General features: G+C 36.6%; 2 non-coding genes across 2 annotated transcripts; one reads left to right on the top strand and one right to left on the bottom strand.

The window, feature by feature from the left end:
- Positions 1-7,160: 7,160 nt before the first annotated feature.
- Positions 7,161-7,233, bottom strand: Trnaa-ggc (transfer RNA alanine (anticodon GGC)). The gene has a single exon. It is a non-coding gene; the product is annotated as a tRNA-Ala (tRNA).
- A 563-nt stretch (positions 7,234-7,796) lies between these two features.
- On the top strand, positions 7,797-7,869 carry Trnaa-ggc (transfer RNA alanine (anticodon GGC)). Its single transcript has one exon. It is a non-coding gene; the product is annotated as a tRNA-Ala (tRNA).
- Positions 7,870-8,277: the final 408 nt, after the last annotated feature.

Genomic DNA, 8,277 nt, shown 5'->3' with positions numbered 1-8,277 from the left:
ACCTACCTGTGTGAGGGGGAGCAGAGTAGTAGATCTGCCATGAATACTCTAAAACGATACTGACGCCGTGAATGTAAGGTTTTCAAGCACTTTAGCATAGAGGATAGAAATAAGGGTTTAACATGGAAATGGGGAATCATTTAAGAAAAAAAGCAATGAATGGTTTTCAACAATTTTCACCACGAAAGCACTAGCAAATGGTTGTCGTTAATATTACGTCTGGGATACGGCAGGGATTTTGGTGCCTACATTATAGGGTTGATTAGTGCAACTGAACATGAGTCCTAGTAGCACACAACCATTAAAAGATTCCCGCAGTAGCCCTCTCCCCTCGGTGTTCTACATCATACCACCCATAGCAAGTAATATTTTTAACATATAGATTTACCCAGGGCTAAAAGCGCAAATTTTCTTAGCCATAGGGCTTCGCTAAAACATACTCCGCCCCCGACGGGCTGGCTCCTGACTCCCTTCTCCCTCTCCCAGAGTCTGTTACGGTCAGCGTTCGGTCGTACGATGACGTCATAACCAAATTTTCTCGGATGGATAGATTACCAAATTATCTTAGCTATAGAGTTCTAAAGTGTGACGTCATAAAAAATAAATTTGTGTTTACCTAGCAATGAATTGCAAGGCTCTGCGTTTCCTGATGCATCGGTACTGTTACTGTGGATTTTGGGGCTGCTTGCGTTTATTCTGGTTTGGAGGCATGTTTCGGCTGTTGGTGGAATCAAAGGATAATTTATTCATTTATTAGCAGTAGTAAGTAAAAAAGAAAAACGACAGAGCACAGCTTCTAGTTAGCTTATGTTGAGAGCCGTTTAGTGTTCGCAGGCCAGGTATTAGCTTTGTAACAGTTGGGATATGGTGAATGAGGCATGGTACACTGAAAAATCTGGGTCATTAATAATACTTTGCGCGATGATTCACTAAAAAAATATAACAAGTTGAATTATTTACGACATTTTGTCGTGGCGCAACTGAATGTTGTCCCTCAATAGCACTATATATTTAAAAACTAAAAAGAAGGGGTCTAACTTGTCCCTGCCAAACATGCTTTAATTCCATATAGAAGACTTTCTTACCCGGTGGATTACCTGAACAGCAATATGGCAAACCTCTTAATTGGTTTGTTTGTTTGTTTGCTTTTGTCTATTTTTTTTTTCTGTGAGCACGTTGTTCTGTTAAATGAGGAACTCAGCATTTTGCTTTCACCTGTTAATCTGAAAAACGTATAATTATATTTTGACGAATGCTATAATTTTTATCATCTAAAGCAATGAAACTTAGATCTAATTAAGTACTTAGCTAAAAAAAAAGCTAGTGAGGACTTTTTTACCTTCATTTTCATAGAAGCGAAGCAATATGTGTTCTGGGTCCAAGTTCCTTGTACTACCCACTTCGCTTCGGTATTCCGTATAATTATCGGCGAAGGTCACATTTTTGATCTCCAGAATTCCATTATTGAACAAGGTGTATAACGCATCTGTGCCGTTGTAATAGTGGATCACTCCGTTGTTATTCATTTTGGCTATCCTTTGCCAGATATGATCATGCCGTGAATGGCAGTGGGCAATGCACTTATGCCAAGTCAAATGGCTATATTCCTCTTGGAGATACAGGGCCATTTGGAACGGGTGAGAGGATATTCTGTTTGGACCAGGAACCACTGGCCATAAAATGGGTACACTGTTTGTCCTCCTCTTTTTACTTGCTACTCGATAAGGAAATAAATAGTAAAGGTACATTTGAAACCCTCCTTATGAAAAACTCTCTAATATGGAAAACTCTACATTTTTTTATGAGTAGTTCTCTTGGTCTCAAAGATCTAAAGGATACCAACTTTCATACTTTTACTACCTCTTTAGTAATAGCACCTCTGAAATCTGCCTCTTTTGTTTTCGTAAGAGGTTTGACAGACTGTATACAATAAATGATCTGTGAAATTGTGAAATTTTCTCAGCAATGATAGCATAGTGAGAGAAATACGAGAGTGCACGTGACAAAATTGCAACCGTCACTGAATGTGACACAGGGAACAGAAATACGCATTCGTGTATTTCGTTCGCTCGCTTTCTCGCATAGACAATAGGCAATAAACCGCGCGTGAAAACACAGTCGTGAAAGTCAGTTATTATCAATCAAATAATGACCTCAGTGAACCTCCTCTTATTTTTAAATGGTGTCCTTGTGTTTCCAGCGCCTTATATTACACCCGTGGCAAGGGCTAGTTTGGCTTATCGAAATATGATAAAAGGTATGAAACTATATTCATCTCCCCAAGGTAATGTATTTTGTACAATACAGTAATTTAAGTTTTGCCCCTCCTGGAAAGTCTTCCAGTCTTATACTGATTTTTCCATACTCTCTCATTTTCTAAAAACAGAGATTAAAGTACAAATCTTATCCAATCCAGTTTATAAACGTCTTTTTTTTTCTTTTTTTTTTCATTCTTACATGTACATGTGCTGTAGTTGTTTTGAACTTTGCTGTTTGTTGTTTCTGTAGAGCAAGTCTAGTTCAGCCACTTAGGCCCCACTGTTTATGTGGAGAAAATTTGTCCCTGGTAGAATGTTCTTTTTGTCTACCCGAGCAAAATTGTAAAAATTTCCCGGAAAAAATTGCCGATTAGTGTTTGCAGACCTGGTATTAGCTTTGTAACATTTGCGATGTGGTGAATGAGGTATGGTACACTGAGAAATCTGGGTCATTAATGTCACCCTGACAGACAAAGACTCACTAAGATACATAACACGTTGAATTTCATTCTTTATGACATTTTGTCGTGGCGCAACTGAATTTTGTCCCGCAATAGCAATATTTAGGGAACTAAAAAAGACGAGGTCTAACTTCTCCCTACCAAACATGCTTTATTTCCATGTAAAAGACTTTCTTACCCTATGGATCACCTGAATAGCAATATGGAAAACTTCTTTGTTTTTCTTGATGTTTTCGGTTTGTTTGTTTGTTTGTTTTTGACTGTTTGTCTGTTTCCTTTTTTTTTTCTGTGAGCACGTTGTTTTGTTAAATGAGCATTTTGCTTTCACTTGTTGATCTTAAAAAACGTATAATTATATATTGACGAATGCAATAATATTTGTCATCTAAAGCAACGAAACTTACAGCTAGTTAAATACTTAGCCAAAAAAAAGCTGTTGAGCACTTTTTTACCTTCATTTTCATAGAAGAGAAGCAATATGTGTTCTGGGTCCAAGTCCCATGCACTACGCACTTCGCTTCGGTATTCCGTATTATTATCGGCGACGGTCACATTTCTGATCTCCAGAATGCCATTATCGAACAAGGTATATAACGCATCTGTGCCGTTGTAATAGTGGATCACTCCCTTGTTATTCATTCTGGCTATCCTTTGCCAGACAGGATCATGCCCACGTGAATGGCAGTAGGCAATGCACTTATGCCAAGTCAAATGGCTATACTCCTTTTGGAGATACAGGGCCATTTGGAACGGGTGAGAGGATATTCTGTTTGTACCAGGAACTACTGGCCATAAAATGGGTACAGTGATGGTCCTCCTCTCTTCACTTGCTACGCGATAAGGAGATAAATAATAAAGATACAGTTAAAACCCTCCTTATTAAAAACTCTCTAATATGAACAACTCTAGATTTGTTTTGTTTTGTTTTTTTTTATGGGTAGTTCTCTTGGTCTCAAAGATAAAAAATATACCAACTTTCATACTTTTACAACTTCTCTAGTAATAGCACCTCTGAAATCTGCCCCTTTTTGTTTTCGTAAGAGGTTTGACAGACTGTATACAATAAATGATTTGTGAAATTGTGAAATTTTCTCAGCAATGATAGCATAGCGAGAGAAAGACAAGAGTGCACGTGACAAAATTGCAACCCTCGATGAATGTGACACAGGGAACAGAAATACGCATTCGTGTATTTCGTTCGCACGCTCTCTCGCATAGACAATAGCCAATAACCGCGCGTGAAATCGGTCAGTTATTATCAATCAAATAATGACCTAAGTGAACCTCCTCTTATTTTTAAATTGAGTCATAGTGTTAACAACGCCTTACACCTGTCAAAGGCCAGTTTGGCTTGTCGAAATATGATAAAAGTTATGAAACTATATTCATCTCCCCCAAGGTAATGTATTTTGTGCAATACAGTAATTTAAATTTTGCCCCTCTGGAAAGTCTTCCAGTCTTATACTGATTTTTCCATACTCTCTCATTTTCTAAAAATACAGATTAAAGTACAAAAAGTGAAGACTGGTAAAAAATCTGTTCATCTTATCCAATGTGTAAACGTTTTTTTTTTTTTTTTTTGCATTCTTACATGCACATGTTCTGGAGTTGTTTTGAACTTTGTTGCTTGTTGTTTCTGTAAAGCAAGGCTAGTTCAGCCACTTAGGCCCCATTTAATGGAGAAAACTTGTTCCTGGTAGAATGTTCTTTTGTCTACCCGTGCTACATTGTAAAAATTTCTCCTCCTGGCGACTAAAAGTTCCGGCCTGGAAAAAGTGCAGACAAATACACTGTATATGGAAAACCTAAAGCAACTGAAGCGTCTTGAGAAATTTAAGCACAGTCACGGCCCCCAAAGTTCCCAGTAAAATCCTTTGCTGTGTAGTTTTAGCTTAAATTTCATTTTTTTTTCTCAGAACAGCCGTTTTACGGAAATTATTTGACGTTAAATTGTCATACAAACACTGTAATTTCTCACGCAGTTGTCTACTGGACAAGAGTTTCCCAAACCGTGACAAGGTCTAGTGATCGGAACGGATATAACATTATTTTGACCACATGTATAGAAAATATAGAAAGGTACCTGCTAGAGATAAGGTTGAATGTATACTGAAATGTAAACTTTTGATAACCAAATTAAAGAATTATAGAAAATTTCACTTAAAATGAATTACATAAATTGTTTTATCTCAAGGTTTCTACCTCGTTTTTGCAGTACAATTCTCTTCCTTTGTGATATGTGTGGTGAGAGTCAAAAGTTACTTAATATCACAGCTTTCACTTCTTTAGTTATATAATTCACAGAAGGGGAGTTTGAAAAGGAAAACTGATACAATAACTGAAAGAATGAAACGAATAAATATGACAGAAAAACTTAAAATGAATAATGAATAATTTGGAGAAAAAAGCAAAGGATAATGCATAATTGTGATCTAATTATTCCGCCTGTACGCCTCATAATAAATAAATTCTTTCCTACCTCTATCACTATCAGAAAAAGTGGCAATGGTTGTTAACAAAGGGTTTTAAATATAGCCACTGCCTGTTAAGTGAGGGTTAAGTGATTTTATGGTGTCTTTGATAGGTGGTCGCGGATTTATTACAAGGAGTGGCTGATCAATGAGGTTCGCGTCCAATGTTTAAAGTCGTTCCTTCCACATAAAAGAGCATGCATATGTCCACTCAACCGTTGTCGGTCTGGTTTGCCGTTAACCAATTCATCTCAGTGACCACCCTTTCGGTTCGAGTGAGTTAACGCCACTTTGTTCTTTCGAAACAGTCTTTTAGTTTTTGTCATTAGTAACTAAAATGTTGTTAAAGTTTTGTAATTCTAAATACTTAGACCACAAAATTGACTAATAATTACATGTTGATTTAAAGAAGCGTATCGGACGACGCACAACACCATTTTGAGCTTGTGGACTCCATAATACGACAGAGTTTGAGAGTCTTAGTTCTCGTCATTGCGAACAAAGTATCTTACTTTCCCTAGCTAAGGAGTTAGATCTTAGTTTTCGAAACATTCGGCTGAAAAACACGGTCACTCAACCCGAGTAGCATTTATGCAAATACTGTACACAACATTGTCCTTTCTGAGTGAAAAGAAAATACATAATTTCACTTATTTAATAAACAATAAATTTCGGATAAATTACTGTTTGTGAAGTATGTGAGATGAATACGTGTGCTCTGCAACAACCTTCAAATGAAAAAGTTCAGTTTAACGAACAGATTCCGAGCCTTGCTTACTGAGTTTTAATTTGTAATTACCAATACTCTTTCAACCTATAACTTAGAGCAAAGTTCGAAGAAACGGATAGGATAAGAAGAGTGTTTGACTTCGAGAAGTCAAAATTCGGCATAATAATTCGACGGATTAGGTTTTGGGTCGTCTTAGTTCTTGTAGTTCGAAAAGTGAAATAGTTTTTTCAAACACAAAAGTTTGTTCAACAAACTGTATCAAACTTTTAAAGTGGCAAAGTGATGTTTGTTAAATACTTGAAAGCAATTAAAATTACCTGAAATCTTTGAGGAGGATATAAACAATCCAGCAACCATCAACAAGGGCAAGCTAACGGGTAGATTCATGGCAACAGTCAACGTACAGAACGTTTCAAAACGTTTTGCCTGAAAATATTGCCGACAAGACAATTTATTGATTGCGAACAAAGTTCGTAATTGTCATGTGACAATCAAGTGATTAATGAATGGACAGAAAATAGGGACTGTGGAAAATAAGAAGTATAGAAAATGAGGAGTTGGTAGAAAATACGGAGTGTGGAAAATGGGGAATGGGGTGAAAAAAAAAAAAAATTTAAAAAAAAAATCATATAAAAACTTATAAGACGCTTGTGATAGGAAGCGCTATGCTCTTTGAAAGTTGATTTAACGCAATTTTAATTTCATTTGACATTTATTTTAGCTTAAACATCTTTTCAATTTCTTCCTTCCATGGATTTCTAACAATCAAAATTAAACAATCATAGACACTTTAAGCCTGGTCTTCGCTAGCAACGAAAGCAAAAGCACAAGCAAAAGAGTCCATATGTCACTGTGAAAATGTCGTGGACACAAGCATAAGCAGAGCGATGTAAATAAATTTGTCCTTTCTCTGGTGCTTGCGTCCGTGTTGTGCATGATTGTTGAAACGGAAGGCAGCATAGGCGTTAGGCGATCTTTTATGCTGGGCCAATTAAATAACTAGATTCAGAGTAAGCATAGCATTCCCGCCATTTTCTCTCAACAAGTTATGGCTGGGTTTCCGAAGCAAAACTATATCTCACCTCAAGCTTTACCCGCTTTTAAGTCAAAAAGAAGTTTGATTGTCCCTTTTTGTATTGTCTGATTGTAATAAGGATAATAATGAAAGTGAAGAATTATCATCGCAGTAATTTTTTTCCAATTTAAACAATTGGAAAGAAGAAGCCTGAAAAAAAAATCAGGGCTTCAACGGGATTCGAACCCGTGACCTCCGCGTTGCCGGTGCGTTGCTCTACCAACTGAGCTATGAAGCCACATATTGGGAGCGAGGTCAATTTATTGAGTTCATATCTCCCGTGAGGAGTGAAATGATGTGAAGTATATGAAAATAATTCATTTTTGAACTGCGGTTGTAGATGAAAGTGAAGAATTATCATCGCAGTAAATTTTTTCCAATTTAAGCAATTGGAAAGAAGTAGCCTGAAAAAAATCAGGGCTTCAACGGGATTCGAACCCGTGACCTCCACGTTGCCGGTGCGTTGCTCTAGCAACTGAGCTATGAAGCCACACATTGGGAGCGAGGTCAATTTATTGAGTAAATAAATTAAATAAATTAATAAATGTGTGGCTTCATAGCTCAGTTGCTAAAGCAACGCACCGGCAACGCGGAGGTCACGGGCTCGAATCCCGTTGAAGCCAGGATTTTTTTCAGGCTTCTTCTTTCCAATTGCTTAAATTGGAAAAAATTTACTGCGATGATAATTCTTCACTTTCATCTACAAACGCAATTCAAAAATGAATTATTTTCATATACTTCACATCATTTCACTCCTCATGAGAGATATAACTCAATAAATTGACCTCGCTCCCAATGTGTGGCTTCATAGCTCAGTTGGTAGAGCAACGCACCGGCAACGCAGAGGTCACGGGTTCGAATCCCGTTGAAGCCCTGATTTTTTTCAGGCTTCTTCTTTCCAATTGCTTAAATTGGAAAAAATTTACTGCGATGATAATTCTTCACTTTCATCTACAACCGCAGTTCAAAAATGAGTTATTTCCATATACTTCACATCAAGGATAATAATAATAATAATAATAATAATAATAATAATAATAATAATAATAATAATAATAATAATAATAATAATAATACTAATAAAACTTCAAATGTAATTAGATTGCTAAAAAATGCAGAAAACGACTAAAATTAACCCGAATGAAAACAGATATTGTTTTACTTGAGGCTCTATTAGCTGACTGGTGAAAATCTTTGAAATATTCTATAGGATAGTAAGATTTTCAGGAAGATGTTATTGAGGATTGAAAATTGAGATGTTGAATATGCCCTCAAAGATGGC

Source organism: Porites lutea, chromosome 10 (genome assembly GCF_958299795.1).
Source record: "Porites lutea chromosome 10, jaPorLute2.1, whole genome shotgun sequence".
NCBI classification, from domain to species: Eukaryota; Metazoa; Cnidaria; class Anthozoa; order Scleractinia; family Poritidae; genus Porites; species Porites lutea.
This window is presented reverse-complemented; position numbering and strand designations above follow the sequence as displayed.